This window comes from Scylla paramamosain, chromosome 14 (assembly GCF_035594125.1).
Source record: "Scylla paramamosain isolate STU-SP2022 chromosome 14, ASM3559412v1, whole genome shotgun sequence".
Taxonomy (NCBI): domain Eukaryota; kingdom Metazoa; phylum Arthropoda; class Malacostraca; order Decapoda; family Portunidae; genus Scylla; species Scylla paramamosain.
Window position 1 is genome coordinate 15,796,417 of NC_087164.1, and position 25,725 is coordinate 15,822,141.

At 41.7% G+C, this 25,725-nt stretch overlaps 1 long non-coding RNA gene across 3 annotated transcripts in view; it reads right to left on the reverse strand.

Moving 5' to 3' along the window:
* Positions 1–709: 709 nt before the first annotated feature.
* Positions 710–25,725, reverse strand: part of LOC135106695 (uncharacterized) — an 83,773-nt gene continuing 58,757 nt past the window's right edge. The window contains exon 3 of one of the 3 annotated variants that reach the window (XR_010271415.1): positions 710–1,059. This is a non-coding gene — a long non-coding RNA (uncharacterized LOC135106695). Of the gene's footprint in view, positions 1,060–2,519; positions 3,055–19,919; positions 20,676–25,725 lie in introns of those variants that run through there. The other 2 variants (XR_010271413.1, XR_010271414.1) reach the window with 2 other exon arrangements.

Below are 25,725 nucleotides of genomic sequence, written 5' to 3' on the forward strand. Positions count from 1 at the left end.
AATCCTAACGGGTAAAAGTGTCTGTGAAAAGATGAACGAAAGGACGAACGGACAGACAGACGGAGGGACGGACACACACACACACACACACACACACACACACACACGCAAAGCAAACCAGACAGTCAATTTCTCTCTTAAAGACAAACCAATCAGCCAAACAAATGGATAACAAGCTCTTTGACACAGGAAGAATACAAGGAAGGAATTTTCTCCAGCTGTTTGGCTCTGAAATGCAGGATTGATATTGATGGTGATGAACACAAACGCGACATAGTGTAGGCAATGACAATCTTAAATCCTCACGTATTGCAATAACATTACGTCTTCTGAGCAAACGTTTCCCATTTTCTATAAGTCGATGGTAATATACAGCGATATACATTAATGTCACTCATTATGGCAGATATTTGGGAGAACACAACGAATTTAATGAGCGTAATTAGCTACAGAATTTGATCGCATTCCATAAATTACTTAAATACGGATATAACTAAGAATAACGTTACATATTCAAAAGATTATGTCATCAGTAACTGTCCATGCTGCTCTATATCGTGCCATTTAATGTTATGCCAAAAATAATTTCTTCCAATTCATTAAATGCATCGACGTGAATAAAGGAGAGGCATTAAACGGAGTGAGGAGGGGAATAAAACGCATGAATTATAACATGATAAGTAACTTTTGTTTGCAATTCAACGGCATGACACGACAAAAGCAGTACAAAAACCCCTACATAATACTGTAAATAATTACTTTAAATGTGATTGCATCGGTCCTGGAACACGAAAGGATGCAAATAAGTAAATTGATTTGCAGGGATACATATTTGTGCATTGACCATCCAAATTTTCATTATTATTACAGCGAACAAGAAATCTATCCGGATAATAAGCGTATTCGATAGATCAAACCCCATGTTGGAGGAAGCCAGCGCCACCATTCCTTGGAAGACGAAGCCTGTCCATGGATCGCAGTCGGAGCTCATTAGTAAAGCGATCAAAGGCTGCGAGGGGACAAGGACACCTGCGGCTGACTGGTTTCCATAGACACAACCTACAGGTGTGTGCCAGTTAATTAGAGAGTGAGAGTGAGAGAGAGAGAGAGAGAGAGAGAGAGAGAGAGAGAGAGAGAGAGAGAGAGAGAGAGAGAGAGAGAGAGAGAGAGAGAGAGAGAGAGAGAGAGAGAGAGAGAGAGAGAGAGAGAGAGAGAGAGAGTCACACAGACAGGTAACCAGCAATTGAATTAGTTATACTTGCTATTTCAGGACACACTATCTCTACTTATGTGACATAATGAACAAAAATGTCAGTTGTTCAGCATTATTCCTAATACCATTTAGAAACCATATCAGAAAACAAAGAAAAGCGAAAAAAAAATGTACCTATTATCCAAAGCATCAAGGGTCAGAGGGCGCCTGTGGGAAGAACAAGACACACCTTTCCACCAAACATACAATTTACCTTTGTTCCTTAACTTCCCGTTCACCCTGCGCTCTCCATTTCCTCTTTATCCAGTGATCCCTTCGCTCTCCCTCGCCCCGTACACGTAACCCTCTCGCCCTCAACACTAAATACTTCAACACACCTTGATGGGTACAGGGCTTACCGTTTAATTTCCATGAACCTGCCCTCTATGATGTACGAGTCACTTTATTTTACCCGTGAAGGCAATATGCCAACGCTGTGATTAAATATTGCTGATATAAGTTCACTAACCCATTCAATTGGCTTAAACTATTGATTATATTTTCATAGCATAGTTCCAATAGTAAATGGCAGACGAGGACGGGAGAGAGTTATCATTGCAAAGGGCGCTACTCGACTCGCACTGAAAATAGCTTCCATGCCATCCTTCCTGCAATTTAGTGGAACGGAAGACTAGGAGCCATGAGTTTCGGAAACCCAAACTGATGTGCCTTACATAGAGGGGCCATCACGTTCTTGCAGTTACATATATCGAAGTAATACAGAGAGTGTGCCTCCAGGGAGAGGTTATCAAATGTATAGTAAAAAGGACTTCCTCTCGGCATCCTTTACAAAAACTTCTGTCACGAGTGAATTGATGGAACAATTTTTTTTTTATCGTTGTTTTAAAGCCCCATATTTCGGAAAACACACACACATACAAAAAAAAAAAAAAAAAACGAAAATACCCGTTATCCAACACAGGAAGGGAAGCTTGTAAAGGGAACACTGAGCATCCCCATCTCAGGACCTCGGGAGCTCTTTTAAGACTGGAAAAGTTTCACATCCTTCCTCAGAAGCGAAGGTTAATTGATATATTCCATTACATCTCAGCCTCATCCAGCAGCTCCTCGTTGTCAGTGGAATGCATTCAGAGTGATGGAGTGGTTATGCATCGCTGGACATGACGGCTTTTCAAGGATGACATGGAAATTGAAAACGCAAAATTTATTTTCTATATAATGAACAAGCTGGAGACAAACGACTCCACATAAATCCCACAGCGATCATTTTCGGGAAGGATAGAAGGCGGAGAACAGTTAACTCTCGTTGTGGAAGAAGAGTGTATTGTCCTTCATCTACTTTCATCTCCCCTTTAACCTCCCCCTGAGTTGCCGCCACTCCTCATTACCTTAACAATAGGCATTAATTGCCAGCCATGAATACCTCCATACACTCCTCCATTATTTTTCCTCTTCGACAATACGCAACATTATTGTTATTACCTTGCTTCCATAATACATCTCATTATTCATTTTTTTCATTCATAACACACAAATTGTTATCTTACATTCATACTATATTTACATTCACATTATTCATTGTTTTTTCTTTTACATTGTACATCGAGTTTATGGTCAAAGACTTTCAAAAGAGGGGATAAAGTTTATATTTGCGGTAAAAGCTTACAAGTGACCTCAATTTATTCCCACCTAGTTATTCTGCACTCTGATTCCCGCCCACCACGAGATCTGCCTCCTTAATCTCTTCCCACGAGAATTATCAGCCTTTTTCCTCGTCCTCTGCGATCTCTCCTCACTCGGCGAACGTCAAAGTCGTCACAGTCTCTTCTGACATCACAGAACTGGCAAAGCAGATTTAAATGATAAATGTTCACAGATTTCTTGAACTTTTCTTTAATTCAATTTGTCAAAGTTAACGATTCCTCAGCTCTTCTCGTCATTAAAGAACAGTAAACACACACACACACACACACACACACACACACACACACACACACACACACACACACACACACACACTTTTGCAGTATAGAGATATCCCCCACATCGCTCCGTCTCTTTGTGTTTACCGTAACCTGATATGAGTCAATTTCAGTGTCCAGTGTTGTTCCCTTATGGTGTGTGTGTGTGTTTGTGTGTTGTGTGTGTGGGTGTCTGTGTATGGATGTGTGGGTGTATTTGTGTGTCGGTGCCTAGAATTCTATCAGGGTGACACAGCTGCTTCTCTCCACCAGCACCAGTTGTGTATGTCGCTCCACCCGCATTGTTACACAGCGCCATGGTGTCTGAATATTTCTTAACGCCCACAAGCATCATTCTACATCATGGAATAAAGGGAAAGAGCAAATAAAGGTTTTCTCCAGGGAATAGAATAGGGTGCTAAACAAACAACGGTCAAGGTCATGCGTCCCTCCATCAGCTTAACTTTTTAATACTGCTCAATCCCCAAAAAATCCGGCATCAATGTGTGCTTCCGTCGCTCCTCCTGTAAACAACGATGCACTGAGCCCGGCACTCATCCGGCTACGCCCCTCGTCCGTTGTTCACATCTCGTTCATGGTTCGCTATGGAGGTAATCATCGCTTGTTAACTCAGAGCGCGACCTTGAAAAAAAAATCTTGAAAAATCCTGTTTTTTACAGGATATTTTCTATTGGATAAATTTACCGTAAATTAACAAAACGCGTCTCGATTGCTATATAATTCTTCTTGTTTGTTTTTATTATATGTCCATTCATCCATAAAGATATAGCAGCAAGCATCTCGTAATTTGCCTATTCTCTCTCTCTCTCTCTCTCTCTCTCTCTCTCTCTCTCTCTCTCTCTCTCTCTCTCTCTCTCTCTCTCTCTCCCTAATATTCTCTACGGCCTTCCTCTGTTTCCTAGCTGACATCGTTTTCCTTTAGATTACCAGTATAATTTAGCCCTCACCTGTGACCTCCTCGGTGAAACACGCAACACCTATGGAAACCCCACTGCTGGACCCGGCACACGCGAGGCTTGGTAATGAACATTCTCGTGTGTGTGTGTGTGTGTGTGTGTGTGTGTGTGTGTGTGTGTGTGTGTGTGTGTGTGTGTGTGTGTGTGTGTGTGTGTGTGTGTGTGTGTGTGTGTGTGTGTGTGTGTGTGTGTGAGAGAGAGAGAGAGAGAGAGAGAGAGAGAGAGAGAGAGAGAGAGAGAGAGAGAGAGAGAGAGAGAGAGAGAGAGAGAGAGAGAGATGAAAGAGGTAATTCGAGAATATTATGATAGGTGACGATGGGATAGCGGGAGGAGGCAGGAACGTGATGAGGTTACGTAGTTGGGGAGAGCCAACTGAGACGCATCAGTGCAAATTTTACGAAATATTATACTTCGTTACTAAGTGGGAAGTCTGTGGGAAGCAAATGGACGGGGAAAATAGAGAAAAGGCGGGGAAGGAAAAAGAAAGGAATAAGGGAAGACATAGAAAAATATGACTGAGCAAGTGGAGTGAGTTGAGAACGAGTGATAATGAGGCGCAAAGGTGGCTGTAAAAAGTAAGAGTAAGGAGGGAGAAGGAAAGGAAGGGAGAGGCAATGCCTTCTTTCCTGCAACAGACAAAAAACAAACTTCAGGACTTCTGAGAGATTCTTCCAATATACACATTTTATTTATATCATAGTGGTGTGTAAGGCGGCGGAAGATAAGGTGCTTCCAGGCTCAGCCTCGGGTCGCGAACCTCACCTGTCTCCTCCTGAGAGGCTTAAGCCCAGCACACATTTTGCTGAAAAAGCCCCACGATCTTGTGCACGCAGGCATGTGTGTGTGTGTGTGTGTGTGTGTGTGTGTGTGTGTGTGTGTGTGTGTGTGTGTGTGTGTGTGTGTGTGTGTGTGTGTGTGTGTGTGTGTGTGTGTGTGTGTGTGTGTGTGTGTGTGTGACAGATCGACTGACTGACTGAAACAGAGTGACTAAAGGTGACAGAGTGAAAGAATGACTAACTGACTGACACATAATGACAGTGATCAAGTAAGACACATACATAGCCAGGCAGAATAAGACATACAGGCAGAGACAGAGACACACAGACAGACAGAGAGACAGACAGCAACGATTCAAGACACATTTTCTAAGATATTCTAAATGGATTTAATTCACAGCCCTCCCAGTCGTGGGATACGCGGAGAGAGAGGAGATGAGGCTAGAAGGAAGCGGGGAAGATGGTATGGAGGAAAAGTCCCCAAGGTAATAAAGAAGACGGAAGGGAAATAGGAGGACGACGGATGTCACAAGAATAAGATTTTCGCTTCTACCAAGTCGAAACATTTTCTACCTTTATTTCTGGAGCCGCGACACTCAGCGCCCCAAGCCTTCAGACCATTATGCAGATGTGCTATATTCTAACATCTCCAAGAGAGCGACTTGGAGTAGCGACGCGACCATTTGTGTCTGAGCTGCTGGTGCTGGACCGAGCTGAAGGAGGGGTGCTGAGGGCGGCGGGCGTGAAGGGCGGATGTGCTGTGAGGAGTTTGGGGGCGAGTGGGCTTAGAGGTCTGCTGTCGGCGGTGTTAACGTAAAGTGGGTGGTGACAAGATTGAGGGGGTCTGAAGGGCTGTTGTTGCGTGGGAAAGCGGGGAAGACAAGGCATGAGTCTAAAATTTCTCTCTCTGTCCCTCCCTCTCTCTTTCTCTCTATCACTCGTCTTTCAACATAGTCATCCCTCCCTCAAGTAGTCTGCATTAACTCCATATGTGGCCTCTAAGATACATCTGAACATCGTGCCAACTCAATTTTCCCGACGATAACATAAGTGATACCGACTTCAAGTGGTGGTAGGATGGTAGAGAGGGCAATTAGAGTGGCTGGTTTCTTTTAATGGGTCAAAAATATAAGAAAGTAGATGAACAGGCCTGACTATTGATATACACACGCACGCGCGCGCACACACACACACACACACACACACACACACACACACACACACACACACACACACACACACACACACACACACTACCATTGTCATGAGAAAGTGGTGAACGTAGGAGTGCTAATCAACGTAACATTTCCCCTTAACGAGTGGCGTGAGTTGAATGTCCATAATGGTGTTCGTGTGGACTCCCCATGATGTGTGCTTCCTGGTAACTGCGAGTGGGAATGAAGCCTCTAAGGGGAGGAGCACCGGGGTGTGGAGGTGGAGGAGGAGAGGTAGTAGGGAGAGAGGGAGAGGGAGGGTGAGAAAACGCATCCAACCCCGTCCCCCCAGACACACACACACTCACACACATTACGAGGTGCAAGAAACCTACCGAAATCAACCAACATACCTTTTTATTAAGATGTAAGATTCACTGATGTCAACAGCAAGACTTAATGTCAAAGGAAACTCTTGTGTTAACGTGTTCTTACTCACAGAGCTTAGGGACGTTAGGCGATTGTCGAGGTCTTCCTATTAACCTTCATCACTTCGATATGCAACAATTCACAGGGCTACAAGTAAAGTATGGTCTTTATAAGCATCCATAAGAAAAGTCATTAAGAAAGAATAGATTTTGCAATTTCTATCCAGCATAATGTTCGGAGGTGGCTGTAGAACGAATAAAGATGTCTCAGTGAGGTAAATAATTAAGGAAACAAATAACAAATGGCAGTGAAAGGGTTAATCTAAGTCATGTGGCGGAGTCATCTCTCATAGTGGTGGTGGTGGTGGTGGTGGTGCTGATACTACGCACTCTCACACCCTTATCTCACTCTTGCTCTGTTTGTACGTGGTCCTTCTGGCAATTTACTAACGTGATAAACCCTTCTTCTCCTCCTGCTCCTCCTCTTCTTCCTCCTCCTCCTTATCCCCTGAAGGCGCCCTGAGATTGGATTGTGAAGTGCAAATATTCGGACCATCTGGGCTCCTCATGTGGTGGTGATGGTGGTGGTGGTGGGGGTACTGGAGGTGGTGGTGATAGTTGTGGTCGTGGTGGTGGAGATTAAAGTGACACTGATGAGGACATTCATAATTAAACATGTAATTATGTACGTACTAGTGTAAAATTCCTTAGACTGTCTGTGTGGGTGTGTGTGTGTGTGTGTGTGTGTGTGTGTGTGTGTGTGTCTTTAAGCCTAAGGAAAGGAGGAGACGTAGAGAGCAAACACCGACCCTTTTGTTCTCATGGTAAATATAAACAACCAAGAATATCATGATTTAGAGTTCACGGAACTGTCAGTGGAATGAGAGAGAGAGAGAGAGAGAGAGAGAGAGAGAGAGAGAGAGAGAGAGAGAGAGAGAGAGAGAGAGAGAGAGAGAGAGAGAGAGAGTCTTGTCATTTCACCAACGATCCTTGACTGCCTTCATTTCTTTTCTGTCTCTCTCTCTCTCTCTCTCTCTCTCTCTCTCTCTCTCTCTCTCTCTCTCTCTCTCTCTCTCTCTCTCTCTCTCTCTCTCTCTCTCTCTCAATACATCACTCACAAAGGAAAGGAAAGGCATAAAGTCACAAATACAATAGAAGACAAACGCTACTTTTCCCCTTGAAGGCATCTCGTCTTCTACTCGTACTCTCGTGAAAAAAATAACGATGGATGAATTCCTACAGCCACTCTGCCAGGTCTTCATTTGCATTTAGAGGAATTCTTCTATTAATGCCCAGGGCGATTAGTAATTTCTCACGCGTCTTGTGTGGAAGGAAATGTAAGTGAAATATGACAGTGAAGCAGAAGGCAGTAGTAGTAGTAGTAGTAGTAGTAGTACACTCATAATCTTAGCAGCAAAAAAAACGAAAAAAAAAAAGGTACCGTTTTAATAATGCTAAGCCTCTCTCTCTCTCTCTCTCTCTCTCTCTCTCTCTCTCTCTCTCTCTCTCTCTCTCTCTCTCTCTCTCTCTCTCTCTCTCTCTCAGGGCAGCCGCTACAGAGAATACTACCAAACCCTTTGTCCTCTGGGAACGTTCCTCAAGCTGCGATTCTCGGGTCCGAACGATGGTTGAGCAATTATATACAAGTACAGGAACAGTAAGAGCTCAGGACGCATATGCATACATTACAGAAATATATATGTTTATTGAAAAAAAAAATTGCATACATCAACTATAGAGATAAAAGGATTTGAAACTGTTTAAAGTATACTCAATGTGAAAAAAGGGCACTAAAGATTAGTAAAGCCTAACAAAACTTATTACTTCGTGTCCATCAAAACAAAGTTTTTCAGAAAAAAAGCCAACTGGGATGAATGGAAATAGAAGAGGATGGCGTTCGTCACTCTCCTCCGTGCTGGCGTGGCAACACATTCCCGTCTGAGCAATGATAACTGGCGGCTTCAATTATTGGCCTGATTAGAAGTGAAGACGAGGCCGGAGCTCCTTCTCGCCCGATGAGTGGATAATTCCCTCATTAAGCCTCGCCCTCAGCCAATCCGCGCGTCCTCCCCACACCTTTGAAGCTTCCCAAGTAGAGGTTAAGTCTGCTGCTCACCCACTCAGTCTCCCACGCTCCTTCGTTGCATGTATACAAATGTACCACAGCCAGCTCGTCACAGGAATGGCAAGGTGAATTTGTTTCTAATGTCGGCTCCGGATGAATTATATTGCTAATACGAATACCATCTTCTGATTGACGTTCAGCATCGAGAACTCCCCCAGGTATCATCAAGGACAATATTTCCTACACAAATGCTTCAAAATAAGAGACGAAACAGAAAATACCGCAGTAGTAATGTATAAAAAGTCTACACCAAGAAAGGAAGTTCAAATTGGAAATACGCACTCTCTACGCTCTGGTGCTTCCTCTAAGTGGAGCGCCAACAGCAAAACTACACTGAGAACCTTTTTCATGCAAGAGTGGGTTGCGCCGCTGTCTGGCTGGCGCTACTTGTGACTGAAGTGCTGATCCGCGCACCCAATCATTTCGGGTTCTCGCTGTCAACGCTCGCACAGATTGCACCAAAGACAATTCATTAGATTTTTGATGTGGGAGTTTTTATTCATTCATCATTCATCGATTTTATCATTATGTACTATTTTTCTCATTGCATATTCATTACCGTGTCAACGAGTAAGTGACGAATGAGGCACTGATGACAGGGATAAAAATCAATATGACACACGTTATAATCCTGGGTATATTAAGATCCAAATTTGGTTTCAGGTTTTCGTAATATATATAACTTAATGGGATATGTGATGAGGTTAAAATTTATTATTAGTGGAAGTATCTAAAAAAAAAAAAAAAAGCTAAGCAGCAATGACTGTACTATATATGTTTTTTCAACACACATAAGGACGTAATACACACCCACACCCACTCACCCACCCACACACACACACACACACACACGCACACGCACACACACACACATACACATATACACACACACACACACACCATCTTAATTACAACAAATGATGCACCTAACATCATAACCATCAGTCATTTGTCACGCCTCAAGGCAAATTAATTATAACACTAAACACGAATATTCATCTGGGATCACGAACACTTCCGTCTGCAAGCAAGGCAAACCACCGCTAAATAAGACAACCCCCTCACCTTATACTATTCCAAGGAACACTCAACATGATCTTAAGACTCCTTGGTCACGACACATTTAGTTCCTGAGAAACATCTTTGAAGGGTCCATTTTGTGGTTTATGAATCGCCTCACGCAACGCGGTAATTACTTGCTGACTACTTCGTTACTAAAAATAAAAGCAGAGTGATCGGCGATAGGTGTGTGTGTGTGTGTGTGTGTGTGTGTGTGTGTGTGTGTGTGTGTGTGTGTGTGTGTGTGTGTGTGTGTGTGTGTGTGTGTGTGTGTGTGTGTGCACCTCCTGACCGGTCTTTTATACGTGCTAATACATAAGATACTACATTCAGTCAATATTTGTTCAGCCACCAATATCATTACACCTTCATGCAAAAAACGCTTTCACAAAACAAACTGTATAAAATTGCTAATATCAGAAGTGTGGGAAAAATGTAATACACATCTCCATAATCCTCGAACTGAAACAAACACTGAAATATGTAAATGAACTATAATCACTGGATCCTGAGAAAATTCCATGTTTTCTTTTCTTTTCCTTACCAGTAAAATAAGAGAGAGAGAGAGAGAGAGAGAGAGAGAGAGAGAGAGAGAGAGAGAGAGAGAGAGAGAGAGAGAGAGAGAGAGAGAGAGAGAGAGAGAGAGAGAGAGAGAGAGAATTCTGTTCTCTCTATGTAAAAAGCTTAAAGGCGGTGCAAAGTGATAAGGGACAACACGTCAAGCTTGTTTACCCATAACAAAATAGGGGCAGGCCGCGAGGCAGGAGGGCAGCTGGGGGAAGGCGAGAGGACAGTAAGTATAGAGGGTAAGGAGATGGCGTGTCTTTGCCCATTCATCCACGCCACACACGGTCATTACTCGAACACTGGGGGCTGCTGGTCTCTCAATGACTTATTATCCGGTCACGCACACAGGCAGCGCTTTCCTTTTTAAACCCAAGGCAGGAGGGAAAAAGAGCGAAGATAAGGCTGAGGAGGAAAAGAGAATATTTGATTTTATGAAACCTGTTGAACTAAAGAAATGCAATTATTTGAATAAGCACTGTAATATACTGTAAATAACATCACTTCTTTCAACGTGAATCAGGGAATGCACGTTCTTTACTGATTAAACTTAAAGCAGGAAGAAAAGAGCAAGGATGAGGAAAAGTGGATATTTCATTTTACGAAAACTAGTATAGGAACACAATCACTAGAATAAACACGATCAAATATTGGAAATTACTTCACTTCTTTCTATGTGAATCAGGAAACACACAGGAGAAAGGAGCGAAGATGAGGCAGAAGAGGAAAGCGGATGTTTAATTTTACGAAAACTACTAAAGAAACGTCACTCCTTTCTACGTGAATCAGAAAATACACGTTCTTTCTTTATCATACTTTTTCCAAAATCTTTTAGCGGTAAAACATCAAACTCTTCTTTCCTTCCACAGCTGAGAACAAGCAGGAAGGAATGGATCAAAGACGAGGAAGAGCAAAAATAGCGACGGCGGCACCACCACCACCACCACCACCAACCACCAACAAAGAGCAACTCAAAATGGGACAATTACACAGAGTAGGAAAAGGGGCGTGTGACAACAATAGATCAGCTGGAAAGAGGTAGATAGATAGATAAATAGATAGATAAAAGAGAGAGAGAGAGAGAGAGAGAGAGAGAGAGAGAGAGAGAGAGAGAGAGAGAGAGAGAGAGAGAGAGAGAGAGAGAGAGAGAGAGAAAAGAACGAAGGAAGGAGCACACTGAACGATGACAAGAATAGCAAAGATAATGTGGATGGGATGGTGGGGAGGAGGGAGGGACGACAGGAGTGCATCGAGCTGGAGAATGCTAAGTTATTATGTAATTATGTACAGAGAGAGAGAGAGAGAGAGAGAGAGAGAGAGAGAGAGAGAGAGAGAGGGAGAGAGAGAGAGAGAGAGAGAGAGAGAGAGAAATGCAAACAAAGACTGCCTATCTGCCATACCGCCGCGTCTTGCCGCTAAGCCATACAAAGAAAACATTCCTAAACACCTCGTTCCCTAATACACTTTGGCTAATAAGGAGTAAGTGACAGCGGGAATGAAATGTTGTAGTTGTTTTACTTGTTCAAATCTTACAAGCAGACTTTCGAAATACGGCTGAACATGAAGCTCTAAATACAAGCCATCCACGAGTTATCACCACTGAAAGCATGACGTCATAATACAAACTGGAATGTATATAACTTGACTAACTTCACAGCCAGGAGTGTTAGTACTATAATCACTGCACACACACAAAATCTTGCCATCTATAATATATTTTCAGTTCACAATAAAGTATAGAGTAAATTTTATTCTCTATTTCGAATTAATAAACTAAACAGTGAGTTATGATGGAGACTGACCAGATGCAATGAACTTTGAGGCTCGTTTTACATTACTTTAATCCCCGGGTTTAGAGTGTCACTCCTAAAGTTATTAAGTCAAGAAAATTACGACCAAACGCAAGTAATTGTAAGCTTAATTAAACGCTCTGGCCTTCCATTATGATATTAAATGCATTGCTTTTAACTCTTACTTAAATTACTATTTTATCTATACTCTTGTCATCATAATCTCACGAGCACTATTATCAACCTGTAATCAACAGTAACATATGTGTGCTTAGTAGTTACGTTCCCATCACTCTAAGGATTTCACCCCTCTATGGTATCAACTCTCCACTGGTATTACTGTTCAAGACCCATATCCCATCATGAATATCCTCACTCTCTGGGTATTAGCCTCCACGACCTCCACAAGACCCTCCACAAGCGTTACCCCTCTATGGTTATCACTCCTCCAAAAGGCGTAGGTAGTCCCAGGCATTGTAAATAATTAAGACTTCCTATAATTTCTGACTGGAGTTCCGAAGATGTACATTGGATAGTAGACAAGGACGTGATAATTATAATGATAGTAATAATAATAATGATTATGGTGATGACGATGACTACTACTACTGCTACTACTACTATCACTACTACAGCTACTACTACTTTACTACTTTACTACTACTACTACTACTTTACTAATATACTACTACTACTACTACTACTACTACTAATATTGTGTGTGTGTGTGTGTGTGTGTGTGTGTGTGTTTGTGTGTGTGTGAGCAGTCGAGTTGTTGCATCATATCATTCCGTAATTATTATACATAGAAATATAAATCAACAAACAAAGAACTGGATAAGTAAATATACACGCAAATAAACAAACAGGAATAAAAATTTTAACAAAGAATATAAATAACAGTGAAAAATTAATATTGCGACAGTTGCTCTAACAAACGAATAATTTATGTCAACGCAAAATGAAACACAGGAAACAAGTAAACAAATAAATACACACCAGACAAAATAATGGCGTCATAAAATCATAAGGTCAACAAGAGAACAGCACGATTCACCATCTGGGACAACACACGTGCACCAAATGTTGTTTTTCTTTTACTTCTTTTCTTCTTTCTTTCGTTATTTATGAAGGATCCCAAAAAACAGTTTATTCTCCTTAAACACCTAATTTGACGTAAGCGTTGAAATTCTAACCAGGATGAAAGTTTCATGACATGGATTTGGGTATATTAAGTTATATTTTTCGTTAAAGGGAAAGAGTAAGAGTCGCACATTTTTTTGAGATTGAAAAGTGGACATTGTTTCAGAAGTTGATTATTCTCCATACGTTAAAGGTACACACATTCTCTCTCTCTCCTCTCTCTCTCTCTCTCTCTCTCCTCTCTCTCTCTCTCTCTCTCTCTCTCTCTCTCTCTCTCTCTCTCTCTCTCTTAACAGATGGAGTAGCCCATTACAGATTCAAGTAACAACAACAGTGGCAGCAGAAGAGAAGCCATCAAGGGATGAAAGGTGGATTTAAATTTGCTTTACTATAAATTCACTGCAGTTGATTCAGTAGACGTAAGACTTGTGCTAGCCTCCATCAAAGTCCCTTCGCACCAATAAAGGAAATCATAAAATACAGCCTCGAATCTCCCTGCTGGAAGACCACTGGGGTATGACAGATTGATTGAGTTCATGGAAAGTCCTCGTCTTTCTGTGAATGTACGGTCAGTTAGAGTGCATAGGAGTAGTTTTACAATTCAATTTATAATATTACGGTACACCAAAGTATTTCCATAACAAGGAAACGTAACCAAAAGATTAATAATTTGTACGACACCAACTGGCCTACACATGTAACATATCTTTAGAGAAATTAGAGAAAATAATGAGAGAATCATGAGAAAATATGACAACAAAGGTGTTTTACAATCTAAATTTTAAGGGCTCGACCATAAATTTTGATAGAAAAGAAGAAAACTAAAGAATTAAGTATCTATCTTTCGAGAGCCACAAAAAAAACTTCGGTTGTATAATCTTGAGGTATATTTACAAATTAAAATATAACGAAAGTTTCCTTTCAGCTTCAGCATTATGGTTGGGCATCATGAATACATTATTTTTCTATTTCCTTACATAACCCTTTACGTGCCTACATAAAAGTCGTATATTTTTCTTCCAGTATCATACAGGAGAAATTAAACAAGGTAAACAAGGACTTATGAGAAAATATAGAAAGAAGCACTCCTCGCCAAAGTACATTTTCAATAAAGTGAAGTAAACAAGGAACTACACTCGCGTCTCTGGAGCGAGTTACGTCATCAACTAAGCCAAGACTAACAGGAATAAATCATCAGATGCAAGGGACAAGTCACAGATGTTGGAGGAGAGGAAGGAATTGTAGGTTCAAGAAAGGCTTATGCAAGAAGAAGAAGAAGAAAAAGACGAAGACGAAGACGAAGACGAAGACGAAGACGAAGAAGAAGAAGGATAAGACGAAGAAGAAGACGAAGAAGAAGACGAAGAAGAAGAAGAAGAAAGAGGAGAAAGACGACGAGAAAGACAGGAGGGACGCAGGCAGGGAGAGGAGGCAAGCAGCAGTCCAATAACGTAAATTGAATGGAAGAGAGTGATGGAAAGGTAATAGGAAGTTCGATGAAAGAGAGACGAAGAAGAATGCTATTGAAGGCAGGGGAAAGGTGGAAGGCGAAGAAAGGAAGGGAATTAGTATTGGGTGGGAGATGTAGGAAGACGAAGTAGAGGAGAGAACTGAGGGGACAGAAAGCCATTAAGGGATCCCTCTGTCCTTGATGACGCAGAAAGAAGTGTTTGATGAAAGTAGGAGGAAGAGGAACAGGAGGAGGAGAAGGAGGAGGAGGAGGATGGTGGTTCCAAGACGGATGGAATCGATGATCAACAAGACAAGAGACGAAGAGAAAGGAATGCAAGAAGGAATGCAAAAACCAAAACAATGAGGGCAAGGAGGACAAAGATGGGGGAGGTAACCGCAGAATACTAAATGATGAAGGAGAAAGGCGAAAAAAGAAAAGAAAAAGTAAATGTCTCACGTACCACAAGGCCAGAAACAGCACAAACGTAATTCTGATCTTCATTATATGTCCAGAAAAAAGAAAGGAAAAGCTAAAAGAGAATGGTGGAGAGAAAACAAGTGAGGGAGGGAAAGAAGAAGGGGAGGGAGGGAGGGAGGGAGGGAGGGAGGGAGGGACGAAGGTGTGTGAGGGAATTATGTAACTACACCACGAAATCGGCTCGTTCAGTAACAAGGGTTAATTTACGAACCCAGACTCAAAAGAATCCAAATGGTTCTCTCTCTCTCTCTCTCTCTCTCTCTCTCTCTCTCTCTCTCTCTCTCTCTCTCTCTCTCTCTCTCTGCTGTGGACAACGGATTTAACACGCTCATCCTCCTGTCACCCTTCTAAGAACCACGTAATGAACTCAAATAGCGGACAAACAACACAACATGCAGACAAAAACACGTTCTTACAGCTAAAAGGAGCTTAAAATACCACTATATTAAGAACTAAATATGTAGGTTTATACGTTTACCGGGAACTGGGAAAAATAAATTAATAAAAAAATACGCCCACACGAAAGCCATGGAAAGCAACCCCTGGATCAAACAGAGCTTGTTCCTAGTACCGCCTTCACTGTGCGTACTTAACTCTATGAAATGAGTGTTGGAGCGGATGACGAGGAGCAATTGGACTTAAAGGGCAATTCATGTTACGATTTTAGAAGAAATACGACAGGGAGATGGCAGCGGTGGGGCAACAAAGATAAATCAGATAATGAGGCAAAAAAAAATGAGATAAAGCGAGTGGCGGATGATTTATATGAAGGTGATTGACAAGAAATGATAAAATAAGAGGTTAAAAAAGAATGGAAAGGGAAAAAAAAGTCACTTACAAAAAATTCGAGAAAGGAGAGAGTGGAAATATATAAGAAGGGAGCGGAAGAAGTGGTCGAAGGCGAAGACTGGCAGGTGGAGGAGATGGAGGATGTACGAGGCAGTAAAGATGGGAAAGAAGAGAGAGTGTGCGAAGTGGCGGTGGTGGAGCTGCGCAGGAAAGGAAAGCTTGTGGATTGCCAGGGAAGGAACAAAGATATTTACAACCAACAAAGAGAGGTAAGTGAAGGACAGGTGGAGGACAGATGGAGATAAGTGGAGGACAGGTAAGCACTTTGCAGATCCACAAAAATGTGCACTGACGATGAATGAGTGCGTGCGGTCTGCCAACTGTTCTGCTGTGTGTGTGTGTGTGTGTGTGTGTGTGTGTGTGTGTGTGTGTGTGTGTGTCTCTCACTCTCTCTCTCTCTCTCTCATCTCTCTCTCTCTCTCTCTCTCTCTCTCTCTCTCTCTCTCTCTCTCTCTCTCTCTCTCTCTCCCCAACACGCATAAAAATAAAGACCAAAATATACTCCCCAATATCCAGCAGGTAAGGTAATTTCAGCGGCCTGGGATTGGCTTCCACTGTAACGTTATAAGGGGATACAGTAGAACATTGTGGCGCCGCTTGCATTACTCGCAAAACTGCATTCGCTCCTCCTCCTCCTCCTCCTCCTCCTCCTCCTACTACTACTACTACTACTACTACTACTACTGCTACTACTTTTTTTCATATTTTCTGGCGTGAGATTACGAAGTAGTTTATGGTGTGTGTGTGTGTGTGTGTGTGTGTGTACTTCCTTGCCCTAATATCGCTGCCAGTAACCCTCTTTAAGGGCTAATAAATATTGGTAGAGTACCGTAAAGACCGATTTGGTTGTCCATAGACCGGTTATAAAGTCTCTCTCTCTCTCTCTCTCTCTCTCTCTCTCTCTCTCTCTCATCTCTCTCTCTCTCTCTCTCTCTCTCTCTCTCTCTCTCTCTCTCTCTCTCTCTAAGGTTACTGTTTCGAAAATGTCCGTCGACCCACACAACCAGTCCATCCTCACGTGCCTGTTTGCACTTACGAATTAAGCTCACAGATGCAAACCTGCTCTATAATTTATTTTTTATATATTTTCCTAGTAGATTTATTCATTACGGAAGGATCATAACTACATACACGCTGCACATCGCTCTGCATCCACTTCTTTATCAGGACATTAACGGATAGTAAGGAAATATTTCACTAAGAATTCCGTGATTAATTAACTGGTTTAATGTGAACCATTCCATTAGATTCCCTTGAGAGTGTCTCTGTGAAGGGAAATAGGTTTAATGCTGCCGGCACACACTTGCTTCCCACCCCCTCCCCCACCGCTCGCTCTCTCTCTCTCTCTCTCTCTCTCTCTCTCTCTCTCTCTCTCTCTCTCTCTCTCTCTCTCTCTCTCTCTCTCTCTCTCTCTCGCAACTTCACGCTCCAGAGCAACACACATACGCCCTCTCCTCCCTGCCAGCACACATAGTTACGACTATAACTCCCTCCCCCCCTGTCAACAAACAAGGCTTCCTCTTCCCCTTCCAGCAAATAGGCCTTTTTCTCACCATACATTCCGTACCTACGAGTATGCAACCTTCTCTACCGCTACACAAACACGCCAACATACAAACACATACAACCCTGACCTCCTCACATACTGGTGGTGCCTCTGAATAATGACACCGAGGCCAAAACAATTGAACCCAATTAGACGACGCGCGCGAGCACGCACTCATGTGTGTGTGTGTGTGTGTGTGTGTGTGTGTGTGTGTGTGTGTGTGTGTGTGTGTTAATTCATGGTCACTTTACGAGGAAACACGTTAGAAGGATATCATGTTTACTCATTTATGTGATTTTTTCCATCAAACAAAATCACCAGTGACGCGGTTCTGTCCTCTGAATGAGCTGTGCATACCAGTGTGACGATCCGCCCATCGCTGGCTGCCCCTCAACCAATGCTCCTGATTTAACGCTGTCACACACGTTACCCTCCGTGAACTGATGAATTGACTACATCCGAAACTAAGCAACTATACTCGTCAAAGGGGAGTCGTTTGCTCATGTGAACAGTTGATGAAATACAAATAAACATATTCACTACCTTTGGGAATTAATAATTATGTGGAAAATATTCTACATCCGATATTTTTTTCCAGTGCATACTTAAAATGCCCAGATTTCCACTTCTATGTTACACGGGCAACATTTCACTCAGAGAATCTTTTTGAATTTCTAAATTCAATCCTTCTAAACACGAAACCATTTTTATCGTTGTTTATTGGTGTGTACCAGGACCAAAATACAGAATGTGGGATGGGAAAGATGGACAAAATGACACTCGCCGACTTAAAAGCGTTTCGTAGAGGACAACAAAGAAGCACAAGTTTGGCTCGTAAAGTAAGAGGATGGAAGGTTTATTGGCGAAAAACGAGAGAAGTATTTCTCTTCAAAGTCACTGCTGGAATGTCTGCTGGAAAGTGTCGCTGGCTGTTCAAGAGATGGTTGGTACACACGGCAGCAGCAAAGGCCCACGCTGTGCACGCATGCAGAAGCCGACACTCGCTTTCCTACCTTATCGTCTGTCTAACAAACTGAAGTGGAGCATTAAATATATATATATATATATATATATATATATATATATATATATATATATATATATATATATATATATATATATATATATATATATATATATATATATATATATATATATATATATATATATATATATATATATATATATATATATATATATATATATATATATATATAGAGAGAGAGAGAGAGAGAGAGAGAGAGAGAGAGAGAGAGAGAGAGAGAGAGAGAGAGAGAGAGAGAGAGAGAGAGAGAGAGAGAGAGAGACTCTTCAATCACTCATGGCATTCCAAATCATTAGTGACTATTGTATAACAGCACACATCCATGGAAAGACGAGTTGTAACAAATGAAATATGACACTGTTGGGAGAATTCATTTACCCCTTTCCCATGCACACTTTGGAACTATCTGCCTTATATAGCTTATGCACATTCTCATAATTCCAACACTTAATTAAGAACAAAATATCTGGACATCTCTAGAAATACATAAACTTTGTCTTCTTACCCATTACACAGTTTTGGGAAACGTTGATGAAGCGAGATGGTTACATGCCATCGAAAATAGTTATATCACACTAAGCTAATAAAAAACAAAGTGAACGTTCAGGTAGATATAAATGGCATTTCCTAGACATTTCCTTATGAGCCAGCACCGGGAAGCATTCGGTCACTCACGTCCTGATCAAGAGTCAAACCCAAGCCGGACTGAGGCAGCTCCCAGACAGCCGTGTTACGTCCTCCATCAAGTGGACACACATAGCTTGTCGCGTGGGCTAATTGGCATGCGTGCACATGACACCAATCATCGCCACTACATGTAATAACACCTGCACGTGACGGCCAGACGCGGAGGAGAGACCAGCCATGGCGGCCACTCTGCTCGCCGAATCGCAGCAGCAGAGTGCAAGGGTAGGTGCTTTTGTAAATCAGTGTGGGTATGTAGATTTTTTTGTTCCTGTTCAAACGGTTGAGTGGGCGGCAAATATTCACAAAAAATAATTAGGCCTAAAATAAAACTGCTCGTGTCGGCGGAGACGTTACATGAATCAGTCCGTCATGGACGTCTCTCACAATAGTGGGTCTGAATATCACACTGAAAAATAAACGAGGTGAACGTTTGGCCGCATCAGGCAGAGCCAAGTGGAGATCGTTACACGCGGGTGATGGCGGCATGGAGGCAGGGGGCTGCGGCGGGGGAAGCTAAAATACTGGATTTAATTTTTATTTACATCGACTACATATTCAAAAGAAAAAAAACATGCTTTATAGTATTCCCTTAACATAAAAAAAAAAAAAAAATAGTCGTATATATACTTTTTTTTTTAACTATAATAGTAATTTACCAATGTAAACATCAGGAAATATTTCATGCTAATACAGATTCAGGCTACATGCAGTACTACCATGATAATCCAGAGAAAAATATTTCAAGAATGCCACCTTACACACACACACACACACACACACACACACACACACACACACACACACAATGATGCATACATTTTCCCATCAGATCTAGACTGGATGTTAATCATATTTCATTGTTTAAGAGATATATGGAGGCGGATGAGGAGGAGGAGGAGGACTGAAAGGAGTTGAGGAAGGGAAAGGAAAATGAAAAGATTGTTTGCCGCACCCACGCGCGCGCGCGCACGTGCACACACACAGACAAAGACAAAGACACAGACACAGACTCAAATATTTACGTATTATTCGTGAACCAGCACCATACCACTGTCACCAACAGAAACAACAACAACAACAACAACAACAACAACAACAACAACCACAACAGAAACAAAAACAAATGTCATCAGCAGCAACAACAATGCATTAACACCGTCTGAAAACTCAAAAGAAAACAATAGACACTTCATTTTTGTCCTTTCCACCACCGAGAAGAGACGCAATCACCAGAAAACCTGCACGAATAGGCGTGTAGGTGTGTTTGTCTTGGAGTGTGCTGGCTGGCGGGCTGGCGAGAGGAGGAGGGGGAGAGGTGGGGTTCCCAGCATGGCCAGTCATCTGCGCTCAATCTCCTCTCTGCTAACGAGCCAAATATTTGCTTACTATTCTGTAGGCTGAACTGCGGTACACCAGCCCACGCCGCCACTGCAAGGACCACAGAGTCACAGCCTAAGGAAAGCAAACAATGGTAAAAAAAAAAAAAATAAGGAAATCAAACAATGGTAAAAAAAAAAAAAAAAGAGAGAGAGAAAGTAAGACCACATACGCAATGCTTCCTTTCCTTTCTGTCTTTATCTTTTTGCCTCCAGCTTCGCTTTTGCCTCCAGCTTCGCGTCTGTACTGTGATCGACTTTCCTTCTGTTTGACGCCTCTAGGTGATGTAACCTATGATTTGCTGAAATTCAACTGACTTTTCCGAGTATACATACATTTTTCCTTAGCGAATATAAATTGTTTAACGTAAAATTCTCTGCCTGCGCCTATCTTCACATGTTATACGCTAGAGAGAGAGAGAGAGAGAGAGAGAGAGAGAGAGAGAGAGAGAGAGAGAGAGAGAGAGAGAGAGAGAGAGAGAGAGAGAGAGAATTTTCAGTCTATTTTTTTACTTTTCCGGATGAAAAGTTAGTTAGAATAGAAAAGTTAGAATAAGTGAAAAAAAACAACCTCACATGTTTTTTCTTATCTAAACTTCGCACTGGCATCAACAATAAATAGAAAAATATGCTTCTAAATTTACCAAGATTACCACTAGATATTATGAATGTATTACTGATCGCATTCCGGAAATACTCCGAGTTTCTGGTTAAATTATATAGTACACTAAAGGTCAAGGATGGATGCAGTGCTCAATAGGCGGCCACCAGTCCCGCTCATCACCACCCGAGGGACGCTGAAGCAAACGCTGACCGACTGGATTCAGGGACGCCTTTGATTGTGACTGAACTTGAGTAGGTTCAGAGAGAGAGAGAGAGAGAGAGAGAGAGAGAGAGAGAGAGAGAGAGAGAGAGAGAGAGAGAGCGTCTAGAGGAAGAACGAATAGTTAAAAACAGTAGATACATACAGGAACAAAACAAGCAAAAAAAAAAAAAAAATAAATAAATAAATAAATGAAATAAAAAATCAAATAGAAATAATAAACAAATAAATAAATAAAACGTGGGAGAACCTAGTTACAATTACACAAATTAAGGTAAATTGAGAAGACAAAGAAACAGAATGAAATAAATGAAATAAAGAGAAACACACACACACACACACACACACACACACACACACACACACACACACACACTGAAAATACAGCCGGAACAGAAGGGAGAACAACGTTGGGAAAAAAAAAAAAAGATTGGAAAGAAACAGGAGAAAAGGGTGAGAGCAAGGCGCGGCAAGCAAAAAGAATATACATCCACTGGCGAGAGAAGAGTTACTGACATTTCTTTTTTCTTACTAAGCATTCCGTACAGATTTATTTGCTTGAATACATTTTACATCTCGAATCCTCAGTCCCGGTAACAGTTTCTGGGGCTGATGTTATTGTCAGACATCTTTTCGATATAAAGTTTTCTTGTGAGAATTTTGTCTATATGTATAAGCAAATCTGAGGAAAACTAGCCATGAAAATACGAATAGTTTCTTTCATTCAGCGCTTCTCTACCTTACATAAGTAAAGTTCTTTTTCCCTTGGATATACTAAATGTTATTCTCCTATCTAGGGTATACTCATACAAGGTTTAAATATGTAATGTGAAAAATGTATATTTCCATTGTCATATTTCCAATGTCATGAAGTATATTTTCACCTTTATAATCATATGTTATTGAAATTCTCTCGTCACATTTGGATATATATAAATGTTACTCTCTTCTCTAACGTTTGTTTACAAATATTATGAAATCACCGTAAAGGGGAGCAGTTTGAGTCTACATCACACAGTACATTTCAGGTTTCATGCTCTGTGTTATTCAGTATTTTCGCAACATCTCCATCTGACGTTTATTCAAAGTAGTACCTCATAAGATACAAGAAGCTGTCAGAACAGTTATCTTCTCTGTGGTAAAGACAGTTATACTTGTTTGGCTGTCATTCAACATTTCCAGTCTATTTTCACGTGATATTTACTCACCTGAATGTGCATCTCTCAAGATGGCATTACGGTCTGGAACTAAAGCAAATATTTCATGCTTCAACACAGGAAAGTGTGTGTGTGTGTGTGTGTGTGTGTGTGTGTGTGTGTGTGTGTGTGTGTGTGTGTGTGTGTGTGTGTGTGTGTGTGTGTGTGTGTGTGTGTGTGTGTGTGTGTGTGTGTGTGTGTGTGTGTGGTGTGTGTGTGTGATATTTTTAAAGAAATTATATATATTTCACTATTGTCCAGACTATTGACCACCACCGTTATCTTCTCCATCTCCTTCAACTCCTCTTCCTTCTCTTTCTTATTTTTGTTCTTTGTCCGTCCCTTTTCCATCCACCTTCACACAGTTCGATTAGCTCAATTAATTCACCGGCAGCAGAGCGTCGGGGCCACGAGATAAGGAATACATTTTACTCCTTCAGCAGCGAGCCGCCTTTCAACTCAGGAATGCCCACGCCCGCTGCTGAGGCTTTTATTGTATCTCTGAGTATTTACACAACGCAGGACCATCAAGGGGGAGGACGAGGAAGAGGGGAAGAAACAACAAGTGATAAGTGAAGGAAGAGGAGGAAGAGGAGAAAATAAACATGGTAAGGAGGAAGAGAAGGAAGGAGAGAAGGAAGGTAAAAGGAAAAGAAGGAGCAGAAATAAGCTTGAAGAGATGAAGAAAATAACTATTATAGCAAGAAATTGTTGAAGGTGTTGGGAGAAAACAGAGGAAAGGTTAGAAGAGAAGAGGGAACTGGACGAGGAGGAAGTGAAGTAGGATGGAGTGAGGTAGGAGGAAGAAAAAAGTGGAGGAAGGATTTTTAAGAGGTGGGGCTGTATGAAGAAGATTGGAAAGGAAGAGGGAGAAGGAAAATGAAGAAAATAACACTGAAAAAAATTAAAACAATCATTACTACGAGCACTTATTCTACTTCTTATCTATCCACGCCGCGGTGCCTCCTCAGAGCTACTGTAGGTTCCCAAGGATCAAATCTGCCACGTACTAAACACTGACGAAAAGAAGACTGAGAAAGGCAACTCATAGTTCAGAAACTACACGTATTGTTCATTAAAAGATAAGCATATTCTTCAGTCTTTCAGCTCAGAATATTTCCGTTTTTGCATTTTAATTTAACCTAAGCTCAGAAATTTCATGATAAAATACAAGTTTGAAGGTAAAAAATAAAAGTATTTACGCTGGTCAAGGACGAGTAAAAGGTACGCCGCATTTGTCAGTATCTCGAGTGACTGAGATTTTTGGCTGCCCGCGCTCTTGGGACGGATTCGGACAAGGAAAAGCACTCGTGTCCCCCTCTTTGGTGCAGGCCCGCGGATCAAGCGGGGAGCCTCATGGAACCCCAAAAAATCCATCCCCTGCAAGATGAAACCTTTTATGGAGACACATGACGCTAACTTCCTTTAATTATACCTTTCGCTTGTGTTCTAAACCATCAGTGCCTCTTATTTTACTACACTTTCTTCTTCTGTATCTTAAGAACATAAAATAAAATAAGGGAAGCTGCAAGAAGCCATCACTCCTACACATGCCAGTCTCTGTATTAAACCTATACTTACTTATTTCCACCTATCATTCTCATCCATAACCTTATCTAATCTTCTTTTAAAGCTTCCTGATGACTCAACACTAACAATCTGATTACTGTATCTTTTCCATTCGTACTTTACTTTCTCGCATCCCTTCATCCCCCATCACTCGTATGTACTTTGCTTTATGCCTTTAATCTCTCATCCCTCACCTCACCCCTCTCTTGAAGCTCTACTTGGCGTCCCGTCCACTATACTCTGCCCTCATTTTCTGTTTTTTATCACTCGTTTTTGGCCTTGTCTTTCATGTCCCCCCAGCAACTAGTTTTCCTTCCCTCAGTAACCTTTCTCGATTCGCTTCTCTCACTATTTTTTTTCTTACCAATGTTTCTTTTTTCTTGAATAAAAAAAGTGAGAAAGAAAAACATGAAGTATGGTGTGAGCTTGTTTTCTGATCCTGCCGCTCTCTCAGTGTTTCTTCCACTTATTTTTACAGCCCTGCGTGATGTGTGTGTATTGTAGAGGCATAACTTAAAGCTGCGGTGGTCATCTCATTGCCCGCCACCGATAGGTAGCAGCCGCCCGTGTCTCAGCATTTGCAGTTCCTCCAATCCCTCACCAGAGTTTGCCATCTCACGGGGGTTCAACTATACTAAAATTTCCGGGAGGTGAATTTGTTGCCCATCGCTCGATCGTTATCACCTGCCCATCACTCACAAGTCGTTTCCACCTGCCGACTCAATCGCTCTTTGCCGCTCACCGACTCCCCTCTAATACAAACAGCATCGTGCCTCATCCTTCCTCGTTCTGATTGTGTGTATATACTAAACAAGACCACCACCACCACACCACCACCACCAATACCAGCAACAGTAGTAGTAATAGTAGTAGTAGCAGCAGCAGCAGCAGCAGCAGCAGCAGCAGCAGCAGCAGCAGCAGCAGTAGTAGTAGTAGTAGTAGTAGTAGTAGTAGTAGTAGTAGTAGTAGTAGTAGTAGTAGTAATAGTAGTAGTAGTAGTTGGTGTGGTATGTATATTTTATGTAGATGCCTCAAATGAACATATGAGGTTAAAGATTAAGTTTATTGCTTATCTTTGAAACTTTTTTGAAGTGATCCGAGTTACAGTAGTCCTCTCTCTTTCTCTCTCTCTCTCTCTCTCTCTCTCTCTCTCTCTCTCTCTCTCTCTCTCTCTCTCTCTCTCTCTCTCTCTCTCTCTCTCTCTCTCTCTCTCATCTCTCTCTCTCTCTCTCTCTCTCACCACAAACCACATGTGCCACATGAGAATGAATAGCTCGAGATAAAATTTCCTGAAGCATGGCAGATGAGAACTACTGCAAACTTGAAGGACGAAAGAAAGGCATACAACTTTCTCTCTCTCTCTCTCTCTCTCTCTCTCTCTCTCTCTCTCTCTCTCTCTCTCTCTCTCTCTCTCTCTCCAGACTGGTAAAAATGGAGATACGTGCCTCCAATTCCGCCCACAACATGGAAGCAAGAATAGACCAACTGACCTTCACGGGGAGTTTATTTAAAGC